This window comes from Chiloscyllium punctatum, chromosome 14 (genome assembly GCF_047496795.1).
Source record: "Chiloscyllium punctatum isolate Juve2018m chromosome 14, sChiPun1.3, whole genome shotgun sequence".
Lineage (NCBI taxonomy): Eukaryota > Metazoa > Chordata > Chondrichthyes > Orectolobiformes > Hemiscylliidae > Chiloscyllium > Chiloscyllium punctatum.
The window spans coordinates 58,615,061-58,629,632 of NC_092752.1; the positions used below are offsets into that span (position 1 = coordinate 58,615,061).

The 14,572-nt window shown below is 50.9% G+C and overlaps 1 long non-coding RNA gene across 1 annotated transcript in view; it reads left to right on the forward strand.

Moving 5' to 3' along the window:
• Window positions 1-232: 232 nt before the first annotated feature.
• The window catches only part of LOC140485773 (uncharacterized), a 120,923-nt gene continuing 106,583 nt past the window's right edge, over window positions 233-14,572 (forward strand). The window contains exons 1-2 of the long non-coding RNA XR_011962437.1: window positions 233-353; window positions 6,624-8,031. This is a non-coding gene — a long non-coding RNA (uncharacterized lncRNA). The remainder of the gene's footprint in view (window positions 354-6,623; window positions 8,032-14,572) is intronic.

Sequence of the window (14,572 nt, forward strand, 5' to 3'; positions counted from 1 at the left end):
ATGTGGTATCCCTCACTGTGTGGGTATAATTGCTGCCTCTGTCAGCATCTCTCACTTTTGAAGCTACTCCAGATCCTGAGCCAACAGAATTCTTCACTCCAGAGAGATGAGGCAGCACAGGTCAGGAATGGAAACTGGGATTTTCCAGATCTCTGTGGGCTCAGTGCCATTCTATATGTGTAACCCTCAAAGCATTAGTCTAATTTCCCATTCTGCCTATTTCTGTGTCCTCTACAGGTACTCATGGAGTTCCTGACTCAATAGACTTGCCAACTGCTGGTTGGGACGATGGTTGGTCAGCCAGAAAGACAAAGTCAGGGAGGTCGGGAGTCTTCAATAAATCCTGCTGCCAGGTAAGATCATTCCAGTGCACAGAGCAGAAAGTAATAAGGGGGATCCAAACATCAGCTAACAAGACATGACATAGAGAAAGTGCTGGAGGGGGAGCACAGTACAGACACAACCCAGGCTCAATCACCACGCCTGCTGCAAGTTTTGTTGTAATGAGACAGCATCGGGAGTTCCCAGTTATCAGTCCAGACCTCTGCTTTCTTAGGGAGCATCAGAACAACTGAGGGGAAAGCAGGCCTCCCACGAGAGGGTGGTAATGCTGCCTGGGATCTTTCTGTTCCCTATTCCCTCTCCAACACTGTATCTATGGCTTGTATTGAGGACCAGTGTCTTCAATCATTCTAACTCCTATAACAGTTCCTATCTCTGTCATCTCCTCCCCTCTCACCAATTATTTCACATATTAGAAACCTCCAGTCCAGATGACCATCCGTATCGCTGTAACTTGCTTCAGTCTCTACAACATGCCTTGTCTCGATAGTCTCCTCCTCCAACAACTGGAGACATCCAGTCTGTTTCTGTACAGCATGACTCTTCGGCCAAGGTTCCCTAAATGGAATGAGTCGCGTTTGCCTGTGTTTGGCTCATATCCCTTCAAACCTTCTCCTCTCCATGTACCTGGCCGAGTGTCTTTTCCATGTTGTTATTGTACTTGTTTTCGCCATTTCCTCTGGCAGTCCATTCTGTCTATGCACCATCCTCTGTGGATAACGTTGCCCCTCAGATCCCTCTTTAAATCCTTGCTCTCTCACCTCACGTTTATGCCTCTAGCTTTGGACTCACCTACCCTTGGCAATTCACCTTACTTTAACCCTACATGGTTTAAGGTCACCCCGTGGCCTCCTCTGCCCAGGAGAAATATTGACAACAGTGTTACCAATATCTCCAACTCATGTCTTCATTGGTCAGAGCATTGAGTACAAGTGTGCCAATTGCCGCTTTCAACACCGTATCGCCCTGTGATGCCAGTCCAAGGAACAATATAACTGCACCCCTTGGTCTCTCTCTTTTCTACAACACTCTCTAGGGTCCGACAATTACCCGTGTTAGTTCTCCCTGGTTTGTCTTAACTAAATGCAACACCTGAATTAAACTCCATCTTTCATTCCTTGGCCCAGTTGATTAACATCCCCTTCGATAACTATATTCCCTGCCCACTCTTCCACTAATCTTGGTATCCATAAACATACTAACAGGACTCCTATATTTTCAGAAAATTGTTTATGTAAGTGGTGCACAACAGTGGTCCCAGCACCAATCCTTAAAGCACACTGCTGGTCAGAGGCCCCAGTCTGAACAACAACCCTCTCCCACCACCCTCTGTCTCCCACTGACACCCCATTTTGTATCCAGTTGGCTAGCTCTCCCTGATCCTTTGTTATCTACCCTTACTAACCAATGTATCATGTTACACCCTGACCAAGGGTTTGCGGAAGCCAGAAACAACGTCTGTTGCTCTGCCTTCATCTATCTTTTTGGTCTCATCTTGAGCAAACTCCAGTCAAGTTTGTGAGACATGTTTTCCCATGCACAAAGCCATGCTGGCTGTCCGTAATCAGGCCTTATCTTTCCAAATGCATGGACGGCCTACCTCTCAGAATGACCTCCCAACAACTGACCCACCATGATGCCTCGCTCATCAGTCTGTAGTTCCCTGGCTTTCTCATGCAGCCTTTCTGAATTAATGACACAACATTATAATCATAGACAGAGAGTCATACCGCACTGTCCAGTTGACGCTAACCATACTGTAAAACGGATCTCATCCCACCTGCCTGTTCCTGGGTCATATCCCTTCAAACCTTTCCTATTCCTGTATTAATCCAAATGTCTTTTAAACATTGTAATTGTCCCCATGTTCACCCCTTCCTTGGGAAGTTCATTTCCCACACAACCCACCCTCTGTGTGACAATGTGCCCCTCATGTCTCTTTTTTTTAAATGTCTCTCCTCTAAACTTAAAAACGTAGTGCCTTGTCTTGAAACTCCCCTGTCCGTGGGAAAAGACAACTCCCTTTAACTCTATCGATCCCCCTCATGATTTTATAAACTTCTATGAGGTCATCTGTCAACATTCAGGTTTCAGTGAAAAATACCAACCTATTCAGCCTTTCTTTATACTGAAGCCTTTCATACCCAGCCACATCCCAGTAAATCTCCTCCCAACACTTTCCAGCTTAATAACATCCTTCCGATAACTGGGCGACCAGATCTGGACACAGTATTCCAGAAGAGGACACACCAATGGCCTGTATAATCTCAATATGACTTCCCAACTCCTATATCCAAAGGACTGAGCAATGAAAGCAAGTGAGGCAAGCACCTTTTTAAAAACTATCCTGTCTCTCCATGTTGCAAACTTCAAAGAATTATGTAGCTGAACCCTGAGGTCCCTCTGTTCTACAACACTACCGAAGGTCCTACCATTAATTGTATAAGTTCTGCCCGTGTTTGTTGTACAAATTGCATTACCTCGCATTTATTCAGATTGAACTCCATCAACAGTTTTTCAGCCATTCACACATTTCATCAGGATCCCTTTGTAATCGCAGAAAACCTTCTTCACTGTCCACAATGCCACCCTCCAGTCTAACAGCCTATCACATGCAGCTCTCTATGGGACAAATATCTCTGTTGGAGGCCCTACAATTTCTTCACCAGCTTCTCACAATGTCCTGAGATCCATTTGATCAGGTCCTGGGGATTTACCTACCTTTGTGTTTTAAAACCTTCAGCACCTCCTTTTCTATAATGTGGACTCATTTCAAGACATTGAGTCATAGAGACGTACAGCACAGAAACAGGCCCTTCGGACCAACTCCTGCATGACGTTTCTAGTCACAGTTGCCACAATTTTGCCAATATCCCTCTGAACCTTTGCTATTCATCCACCCATCCACTTGCCTTTTAAATGTATTTCTATCAGCCTCCATTATTTGCTCTGGCAGCTTATTCCATCCACTCTGTGGGAGCCAGTTGTCCTTTAGACCCCTTTGAAATGTTTCCCTCGCCTGGGGAAATGGCCTTGTCTATTGACCCTGTCGATGACCACCATGATTTTAAACACCTTTTATCGGTTAACTCCTCAGCCTCCCATGTTCACGTGAAAACAGCCCCAGCCTATTTAGAGTTTTCCCTGAAGCGCAAACCCTCCAACCCTGGCAACATCTTTGGTCATTTCTTCTGAACCCTTTCATGTTCCACGATATCCTTCCGATGGCATTGAGACCAGAATTACACACAGTATTTCAATAGTGGTCAGGCCAAACACTGTTTAGTTTCCCGAGCCCCCCAGTCTTTATCCATAGTAATTTCCAAAGTGAAATATTTGTTTCAGATCTTGTAGTTTCACACATTGTTGCCTTCATTGATCATTAAGGAGACCGGGTTTGTCCAGAGCTCTTCTTTTGCTCTTAATACACTTGTAGAGTCTCTTTGGAGTCTCCTTAACTTTCTCTGCCAAAGGTATCTCATGTCCCCTTTTTACATTCCTGATTTCCATCTTAAGTGTATTTCTACAGCCCCGATGCTCCTGAAGAGATTCCCTTGAGTCAGCCAGTTATATTTGACATGTGACCCCTTTTTTTCTTGACCACAGCCTCGAAACTCAGCCAGTGTTTCCTAATTCAGTCAGCATTGAGCTGCTCACTAACAGGAACACGCTGGCGCTGAACGCTCCTTTTATCTCGGTTTTAAAATATTCCTACTTGTCAGACTTCCCTTTATCTGCAAGTAGCCTCCCCGGATCTACTTTAAAAATCCCTGTCTAATACTATCTTGCTCCATTGAATAACTTTAACTTGTGGACCAGGCCTGTCCTTTTCCATCGCTATTTTCAAACTAATACAATTGTGGTAACTTTCCAAAGTGCTTCCCCACTAACACCTCAGTCCTGTTCCCGACCTTGTTTCCCAAGGGGAGGTCAGGTTTAGCCCCATTCTCCAGTTGGGCCACTTACATAATGACTGGGAGTTTTCGGAACACACTTAACAAATTCCTTCCATCCAAATGCTTAACTTAGTAGCAAACCCAGTCCAGGTTTGGAACGGTTAAGATCCCCTATCATTACAATCCTATTATTCTAAGAGATAGCTGAAATCTCCTGACATATTTGCTCCTCCATCTCCCATTGCCTATCGCTGTAGTACGACCGTAGAAAACTAATGACCAATTTTTATTTCTCAGTTCCACTAATATCGTTTAACTGGGCGATCTGACATGAATCCTCCCTGTAGGTACAGCTGGGATGTTTCCCCCCAATCAAACCCACCAGCTCTCCTCCTGTTTTGCCTCCTGTTCTATCCTTCCTGTAGTATCTGTCTCCGGAACATTGAGCTGCTGCTCCTGTTGCTCCCTCAGCTGTGTTTCTGTAATACCTATGGGATCCCAATCCCACGTTCCCATCCATGCTCTGGGTTCATCTGTCTTATCTGTCTGACCCTTTGTATTGAAATAACTGCAGTTTAATCCCCCAGTTTCCCCCCATTCCCTGCTATGTCCTTGCCCTCCCTTGTCTCCTTATATTCCTCTCTTCAACCTTTGTACCAGCCTCAACTTTCTTTCTGACCTTACGACTCTTTGGGGTCACACAGCCCTGCCAGACCAGTTTAAATCCTCTCGAGCAGCTCCAGCAACGTTCCCCACCAGGATGTGGGTCCCCCTCCTGCTCCCAGTTCAGGTGTATTCCCCGCCCTGTCTACCTGTGCTGACACCTTCAGACATCCAGGGACTTGCCCACCAAGGTCCCTGTGTTCCTCAGTTCTCCAGGAGGACCTACCATTCATGATGTATATCATTCGTTTATTAGACTTCCCACAGTGCATTACCTCACAGTGATCAGAAGTAAACTCTGTCTGCCATTACTCTGCTCAGTTTATCATCTGATCGATATCAGACTGCAGCCTGAGTCCATCCCCCTCACTGTGGACAACACCCTCACCTTTCATGTTATCTGTAAACTACTAATGATTCCTTCTGCTTTCACATCCGAGTGATTAATGTCCATAAGGAACAACAATTGTTCCTGCACAGATCCCTGTGGTACACCCGCTGCGCAAAGGTTTTCAATCACAAAACCAACCCTCCACCCATTGTGGAGTCAGTTTACCAACTTACCTTGGATCCCATGGGATCTTCCTTTTTGGACCAGCCTTCCATGTGGGACCTTGTCAAGGACCTTAATGAACATAGAACATAGAAGAATACAGCGCAGTACAGGCCCTTCGGCCCTCGATGTTGCGCCGATCAAAGCCCACCTAACCTCCATATAAACCACATCATCTGCACGGCCCTCATCAATATCAGAGGACAGTCGTCGAGCAAATCCATACAGACAATCCCGAATGAAATTGCGGGGGTATCCGTTTTTGGTGGATACATTCTTCCTCTTTTTGCAGTTCTGGTGTGCTGCAGTGTGTTGTGGCCCTTTTGAACAGTGTCTTGATGCAACTTCTTTTGTGTGTGTTGATGTGGTTGCTTTCATAGTTTAGGACTTGGTCTGTGTGTGTGGCTTTCCTGTAAACCTTAGTGGTGAATTCTCCATTTCCGTGTTCTCTGTACCATCACGTCTAGGAATGGGAGTTGGTTGCCCTTTTCTTCCTCTCTAGTGAATCGGATTCCTGTGAGTGTGGCGTTGATGATCCGGTGTGTGTTCTCTATTTCTGTGTTTTTAATGATTACAAAGGTGTCCTCCACATATCTGACCCAGAGTTTGGGTTGAATTTGCAGTAAGACTGTTTGTTCTAATCTTTGCATTACTGCTTCCGCTATGAGTCCAGAGGTGGGTGAGCCCATGGGGGTGCCGTTGATTTGTTCATATATTTGGTTGTTGAATGTGAAGTGTGTTGTGAGGCACAGCTCCAGTAGTTTGAGTATGCCGTCTTTGTTGATAGGTTCACCGTCCTGTTGTCTGTTCTGTATGTCCAGCAGGTTGGCTATTGTTTCTCTAGCTAGGGTTTTGTCGATAGAGGCGAACAATGCCATTACATCAAATGAGACCAGGGTTTCTTCCTTGTCATGTGTGTATTTCTGATGATGTCCAAGAATTCCTGTGTTGATTGTACAGAGTGTCTGGATCCGCTGATCAGGTGTTCCAGTTTCTGCTGTAGTTCTTTAGCCAGTTTGTGTGATGGTGTCCCTGGTAGTGATACGATGGGTCAGAGTGGGATGTCTGGTTTGTGCACTTTAGGTAGTCCATAGAATCTGAGGGTGTTGTTGCTTTCAGTTTTCATTCTCTGTCGGTCAAACTTGGTTATCTGTCCTTTTTTTTTGTAGGTTTCTCAGTGTGTTGTTTATCCTATTGGTGAGCTGCGGAGTGGGGTCAAACTCCACGCAATTTCATCCACAGATGCCTCAGGGAAAGACAATGGAACGAGGACATGCCACGACCCAAAGGACTAGCCACACTACCATACATCAAGAACATTTCGGAACCTACAGCCAGACTACTGCGACCACTAGGACTCATAACAGCACACAAACCAACAGCCACTCTCAGACAACAACTCACCAGAACGATGGACCTGAAACCCAGCATGAGCAAAACCAATGTCGTGTACAAAATCCCATGCAAGAACTGCACAAAACACTACATCGGACAAACAGGAAGACAGCTAACGATCCGCATCCATGAACACCAAACTGGCCACGAAACGACATGACCAGCTATCCTTAGTAGCCACACATGCAGATGACAAGCAACGTGAGTTCGACTGGGACAACACTACTATTATAGGACAAGCCAAACAGAGAACATCCAGGGAATTCCTAGAGGCATGGCACTCATCCACAGATTCAATCTATAAGCACATCGACCTGGACCCAATATACCGGCCACTGCAGCGGACAGCTGGATATGACAACCGCAAGCGGCAGATACAAATCACTATAAATGCCAGAGGAAAAATCACAGAAGCGCTTCACAGGAGGCTCCCAAGCACTGAGGATGTCACCTCGACAGGGGACGAAACGTCTGCAACACAAATTCCCAACTCGGCAAACAGAATCACAACAACGAGCACCCGTGCTACAAATCTTCTCACAAACTTTGAAGCCCTTTCGACTCTACTAAGCTCCGTCATGAACAAGCCACCATCTCTCTATTTCCTTTGCCTTCTTCAGTGTCTGCAACTCTCGCTGTATCTTCCAGTAAAGTTCTTTAGATACTGCAGGTCTGCCTAGCTTCCCAGATAACCTGTTTCATCCCCTACAGCTCCCTCAATCACTGTAACACCCTCTGCTCTGTCTAATCCTCCTCTTCCCCACTGTCTTCCAGGCACAACAGCGATCCTGTAAGAGAGCAGTGCGGAATGGGATGTAATAAATCTCAGCTGAGGCTTGAGGCCTACCATTACCTGGGAGTCACAAGGGGAGAGAACCTGAGCGAGTGCAGCACAAAGCGGGGGAATATAAATCAGCAGCGAGGGTCAACGCCGACTGGGACTTGGATTTGGATATAAAGCAGAGCAGGAGGCTCGAAATCAGCACCGAGTCACAGAGGGAGTGACCGTGTGAGGGAGCAGCTTGGAGCAGGAGCATGAGGCTGACTCACACCTGGGAGAATATAAATCAGCACTGAGGATCGAGGCCTAGTTGTACCTGGGAGTCACAGAGACAGTGACCCTGTGAGGGAGCAGACTGGAGTGAGAGCTGGACGATTACACGTCCGAGGAGACACATCACTGTGTGTGCACGTGTCCCTCCATTGTTCTGTGTTTGTGTGTGTATGCGTGCATGTCCCCTTCCCTCGCTGTGTGTGTGTAACTCTCCTCACTTGTGTGTTTGTACCTCCCTTGCTGTGTGTGAGCATGTCCCTCCTTCACTATGTGTGTGAGCATATCCCTCCCTCACTGTGTGTTTTTGTTTGTGTGTGCGTATGTCTGTGTGTCACCATCCCTCACTTTGTGTGTGTGTGTGTGTCCCCCTCGCTTTCTGAGCAATGTCCCACCCTCGCTGTGTCTGCGTGTCTCAATCTTGTGTGTGTGCGTGTCCCACCCTCGCTGTGTGTGTGTGCGTGTGCCCCTCTTGTAGTGTGTGAGGGTGTCCTCTCCTCGCTCTGTATGTGTGTGTATGCGTATCACTCACTCACTGCGTGTCTGTGTGTCCCTCCCTCGCTGTGTGTGTGTGTGCATGTGCGTGCGTGTGTCCCTCTCTCACTGTGTGCGCGTCGCTCTCGCTGTGTGTGTGTGTGTGTCCCTCCCTCGCTGTGTGTGTGTGTGTGTCCCTCCCTCGCTGTGTGTGTGTGTCCCTCCCTCGCTGTGTGTGTGTGTGTGTGTGTCCCTCCCTCGCTGTGTGTGTGTGTGTGTGTGTGTGTGTGTGTGTGTCCCTCCCTCGCTGTGTGTGTGTGTGTGTGTGTGTGTGTCCCTCCCTCGGTGTGTGTGTGTGTGTGTGTGTGTCCCTCCCTCGCTGTGTGTGTGTGTCCCTCCCTCGCTGTGTGTGTGTGTGTGTCCCACCCTCGCTGTGGGTGTGTGTGTGAGTCCCTCCCTCGCTGTGGGTGTGTGTGTGTGTGTGTGTGTGTCCCTCCCTCGCTGTGTGTGTGTGTGTGTCCCTCCCTCGCTGTGTGTGTGTGTGTGTCCCTCCCTCGCTGTGTGTGTGTGTGTCCCTCCCTCGCTGTGTGTGTGTGTGTCCCTCCCTCGCTGTGTGTGTGTGTGTCCCTCCCTCGCTGTGGGTGTGTGTGTGTGTCCCACCCTCGCTGTGGGTGGGTGTGTGTGTGTGTCCCTCCCTCGCTGTGTGTGTGTGTGTGTGTCCCACCCTCGCTGTGGGTGTGTGTCCCTCCCTTGCTGTGTGTGTGTGTGTGTGTGTGTGTGTGTGTGTCCCTCCCTTGCTGTGTGTGTGTGTGTGTGTGTGTGTGTGTGTGTGTCCCTCCCTCGCTGTGTGTGTGTCCCTCCCTCGCTGTGTGTGTGTGTGTGTGTGTGTGTGTGTGTGTGTGTGTCCCTCCCTCGCTGTGTGTGTGTGTGTGTGTGTCCCTCCCTCGCTCTGTGTGTGTGTGTGTCCCTCCCTCGCTCTGTGTGTGTGTGTGTCCCTCCCTCGCTCTGTGTGTGTGTGTGTCCCTCCCTCGCTGTGTGTGTTTGTGTGTGTGTCTGTGTGTGTCCCTCCCTCGCTGTGTGTGTGTGTGTCCCTCCCTCGCTGTGTGTGTGTGTGTCCCTCCCTCGCTGTGTGTGTGTCCCTCCCTCCCTCGCTGTGTGTGTGTGTGTCGGTGTCCCTCCCTCGCTGTGTGTGTGTGTGTGTCTGTGTCCCTCCCTCGCTGTGTGTGTGTGTGTGTGTGTGTGTGTGTGTGTGTGTCTGTGTCCCTCCCTCGCTGTGTGTGTGTCTGTGTCCCTCCCTCGCTGTGTGTGTCCCTCCCTCGCTGTGTGTGTGTCCCTCCCTCGCTGTGTGTGTGTCCCTCCCTCGCTGTGTGTGTGTGTGTGTGTGTGTGTCCCTCCCTCGCTGTGTGTGTGTGTGTGTGTGTCCCTCCCTCGCTGTGTGTGTGTGTGTGTGTGTGTGTGTGTCCCTCCCTCGCTGTGTGTGTGTGTGTGTCCCTCCCTCGCTGTGTGTGTGTCTGCGAGTCCCTCCTTCACTTTGCGTGTGTGTGTCCCTGTCCCTCACTGTGTGTGTCCCTCCCTCGCCGTGTGTCTGCAGGTATCCCCCTCACTGTGTGTATGTGTGTGTCCGTCCATCGCTTTGCATGTGTGTGCACCCTCTCAATTTGTGTGCACATGCCCTACCCCTCGCGGTGTGTGTGCTTGTCCCTCCTTCACTGTGTGTCCCTCTCTCTCTATGTGTGTGCGTGTCGCTTCCTCGCTGTGTGTGTGTCCCTCCAACGCTGTGTGTGTCCATGCTCCCTCCCTTGCTGCGTGTCTCAGCGTGTCTCTCCCTCGCTCTGTGTGTGTGTGTCCCTCCCTCACTGTGTGTGTCCCTCCCTCACTGTGTGTGTCCCTCCCTCACTGTGTGTGTGTCCCTCGCTCTCTGTCTATGTGCGCATGCATGTCCTTTCCTCACTGTGTGTGCATGTCCTTCCCTCGCTGTGTCTGTGTGTGTGTCCCTTCGCTGTGTGTCCCTCCCTTGCTCTGCGTGTGTGTGTTCCTCCCTCGCTGTGTGTGTGCGTGTCCCTCCCTTGCTCTGTGTGTGTGTGTGTGTGTGTGTGTGTGTGTGTGTGTGTGTGTGTGTGTGCGCGCGCGCGCGCGCGCTCCTCTTGCTGTGCGTTTGTGTGCGTGGCCCTCCCTCACTGTGTATGTGTGAGTTTCCCCCCTTTCTCTGTGTGTGGGTGTGTCCCTCTTGCTGTGCGTGTGTGTGCGGGTGGCACTCCCTCGCTGTGTGTGCGTGTGTCCCTCTCTTGCTGTGTGTGTGTGTGTGTGTGTCTGTGTTTGTGTGCTTCCTCATGTGCATGTTGCTCCCTCACTGTGTGTGCGTGTCCTTCCCACGCTGTCGGTGTGTGCATGTGTGACACTCCTTTGCTCTGTGTGTGTGTGTGTGTGTCCCTCTTGCTGTGCATGTGTGTGTCCCTCCCTCGCTGTGTGTGCGCGTGTCCCTCTCTTGCTGTGTGTGTGTGTGTGTGTGTGTGTGTGTCCATGTCCTTCCCTGGCTATGTGTGTGTGTGTCCCTCTCTTGCTGTGTGTCTGTGTTTGTGTGTTTGAGCATGAGCGTGTCCATCCCTCGCTGTGTGTACGTGTCCCCTCTTGCTGTGAGTATGTGTGACCCTTTTACAGTGTATGTGAGTGTCCTTCCCTTGCTTCGTGTGTGTGTGTGTGTGTGTGTGTGTCTCTTTCTGTGTGTGCACTTGTCCCTCCCTCGCTCTGTGAGTGTGTGTCTGTCCCTTGTGTGTGGGTTTGTCCCTCCCTCGCTGTTTGTGCACGTCTCTCCCTTGCTCTGTGTTTGTGTGTGTGTGTGTCCCTCCTTCACTTTGCTTGTGTGTCCCCGTCCCTCGCAGTGTGTGTGTGTGTCCCTCCCTCGCCGTGTGTCTGCATGTATACCCCTCGCTCTGTGTGTGTGTGTGTGTGTGTGTATTTGTTCTTGTCCCTCCTTCGCTGTGTGTCCCTCCCTCGCTGTGTGTGTGCGTGTCGCTCCCTCGCTGTGTTTGTGTGTGTGTGTGTGTCTCCCACGCTGTGTGTGTCCCCCACGCTGTGTGTGTCCATGCTCCCTCCCTCGCTGCATGTCTCAGCGTGTCCCTCCCTCGCGCTGTGTGTGTCCCTCCCTCACTGTGTGTGCGTGTCCCTTGCTCTCTGTGTATGTGCACGTGCATGTCCTTCCCTCACTGTGTGGGCATGTCCTTCCCTCGCTGTGTGTGTGTGTGTGTGTGTGTGTGTGTGTGTGTGTGTGTGTCCCTTCACTGCGTGTCCCTCCCTCGCTCTGTGTGTGTGTGTGTGTGTGTGTGTTTCCCTCCCTTGCTGTGTATGTGTGAGTTACTCCCTTGCTCTGTGTGTGTCTCCTTCTTGCTGTGCATGTGTGTGTGTGGCCCTCCCTCGCTGTGTGTGCATGAGTCTCCTCCTCACTGTGTGTGTGCGTGGCCCTCTCTTGCTCTGTGTGTGTGTGTGTGTGTTTGTGTGTGTCCATGTCCCTCACTGGCTGTGTGTGTGCGTGACCCTCTCTCGCTGTGTGTCTGTGTTTGTGTGCTTGGGCATGAGCGTGTCCATCCCTCTCTGTGTGTACGTGTCCCCTCTTGCTGTGAGTATGTGTGACCCTTTTACAGTGTATGTGAGTGTCCTTCCCTCGCTGCGTGTGTGTGTGTGTGTGTGTGTGTGTGTGTGTGTGTGTGCCCCTTCCTTGTGTGTCTATGCGCGTGCCCCTCCCTTGCTTTGTGCGTGTGTGTGTGTGCCTCTTGCTGTGTGTGCGCGTGTCACTTCCTCGCTTTGTGAGAATGTATCCCTCCCTTGTTCTTTGTGCATATCCCCACCATTGTGTGTCCGCATCGCCCCTCGCTGTGTGAGTGCCTGTCCACCCTTGCTGTGTGTGCGTGTGTCCCTCCCTCGCCATGTCTGTGTGTGTCCCGTCTCGCTGTTTGTGTGTGCCCCCTCTCGATTTCTGTGCACATGCCATCCCCCTCACCGTGTGTCTGCTTGTCCCTCCTTCCCTGTGTGTGTGCGCGTGCCCCTCCCTTGCTGTTTATGTGCGTGTCCGTCTCTCGCTCTGTGTGTTGGTGTATATCCCTCCCTCGCTGTGTGTGTGCATGTCCTTCCCTCGCTGTGTGTGCGTGTCCTCTCTCGCTGTGTGTGTGCATGTCCTTCCCTCCGTGTGTGTGTGTGTCCCCCTCTTGCTGTGAGTATGTGTGTCCCTCTTGCAGTGTATGTGAGTGTCCCTCCCTCGGTGTGTGTGTGTGTGTGTGTGTGTATGCATGCGTGTCAATTCCTCACTGTGCCTGTGCGTCACTCGCACGCTGTGTGAGTTTGTGTGTGTCCCTCCATGGCTTTGTGTGTGTGTGTGTGTGTGTGTGTGTGTGTGTGTGTGTGTGTGTGTGTGTGTGTGTGTGTGTGTGTGTGTGTGTGTGTGTGTGTCCCTCCCTTGCTCTTTGTGTATATTCCCCTCGCTGTGTGAGTGCATGTCCCCCCTTGCTCTGTGTGATTGTGTCCCTCCCTCGCTGTGTCAGTGCCTGTCCCACTCACTGTGTGTGCGTGCCCCCTCTCACTTTCTGTGCACATTTCCTCCCCCTCGCCGTGTGTGTGCTTGTCCCTCCTTCCCTCTGTGTGTTTATGACCCTCCATCGCTGTGTGTGTGCATGTCCTTCTCTTTCTCTGTGTGTGTGTGTGTGTGTGTGTGTGTGTGTGACTCTCTCACTGTGTATGTGGACGTTTCACTCCCTCGCTGTTTGTGTGTCCCTCGCTCTGTAAGTGTGTGTGTCCCACCTTCGCTGTGTATGTGTGCGTGTGTCCTTCTCTCGCTGTGTGTGCGGGTCCCTCACTCACTGTTTATGTTTGTCCATCCCTCGCTGTAAGCGTACGTGTGTGTACATCCCTCCCTCGTTCTGTGTGTGCGTGTGTGTGTGTGTGTGTGTCTCCCTTGCTCTTTTGTATATCCCCCTCGCTGTGTGAGTGCATGTCCCACCTTGCTGTGTGAGTGTGTGTCCCTCCCTCGCTGTGTCAGTGCGTGTCCCCTCTCACTGTGTGTGCCCCCTTTCACTTTCTGTGCACATTTCCTCCCCCTCGTCGTGTGTGTGCTTGTCCCTCCTTCCCTGTGTGTGGGTATGTGTGTATGTTTCACTCCCTCGCTTTTTGTGTGTCCCTCCCTCGCTCTGTGTGTGTGTCCCCATTGCTGTGTATGTGCGTGTCCCTCCCTCGCTGTGTATGTGTGACTTTTCCCCCTTGCTCTGTGTGTGTTTGTGTATATGTGTGTCCCTCCCTTGCTCTTTGTGTATATCCCCCTCACTGTGTGAGTGCATGTCCCCCCTTGCTGTGTGTGCCTGTGTCCCTCCCTCGCCATGTCAGTTTGTGTCCCCTCTCATTGTGTGTGCGTGCCCCCTCTCACTTTCTGTGCACATTTCCTCCCCCTCGTCATGTGTGTGCTTGTTCCTCCTTCCGTGTGTGTGTATGTGTGTGTGTCTCCCTCGCTGTGTATGTGTATGTCTGTCCCTCGCTGTGTGTGCCTGTCCCTCCCACACTGTTTGTGCATGTCCTTCCCTCCCTAGCTCTCTGTGTGTGTGTTTGTGTCTGTCCCTCCCTCGCTGTGTGTGCATGTCCCTCCCTGGATGTGTGTGCGCGTGTATGTGTGACTTTCCCCCCTTGCTCTGTGTATGTGTGTGTCCCACCCTTGCTCTTTGTGTATATCCCCCTCCCCTCGGTGTGTGAGTGCATGTCCCCCCTTGCTGTGTGTGCATGTGTCCCTCCCTCACTGTGCCTGTGCATGTCCCCTCTCGCTGTGTGTGCGTGCACCCTCTCAATTTCTGTGCACATGTCCTCCCCCTCGCCGTGTGTCTACTTGTCCCTCCTTCCCTGTGTGTGGGTGTCGCTCCCTCGCTGTGTGTGTGCATATCCCTCCCTCGCTGTGTGTGTGTGTGTCCCTTCCTTGCTGTGTGTGTGTACGTGTCATATTCTCACTGTATGTGTTTGTGTGTCCCCCCTTCACTGCGTGTCCCTCACTCGCTGTTTGTGTGTGTATGTGTCTCTCCCTCGCTGTGTGTGTGCGTGTCCCTCCCTCGCTGTGTGTGTGTGTGTGCGTGTCCCTCCCTCGCTGTGTATGTGTGAGATCCCCCCCTTTGCTGTGTGTGTGTGTGTGTGTGTGTTTGTCCCTCTTGCTGTGCGTGTCCCTCCCTCGCTGTG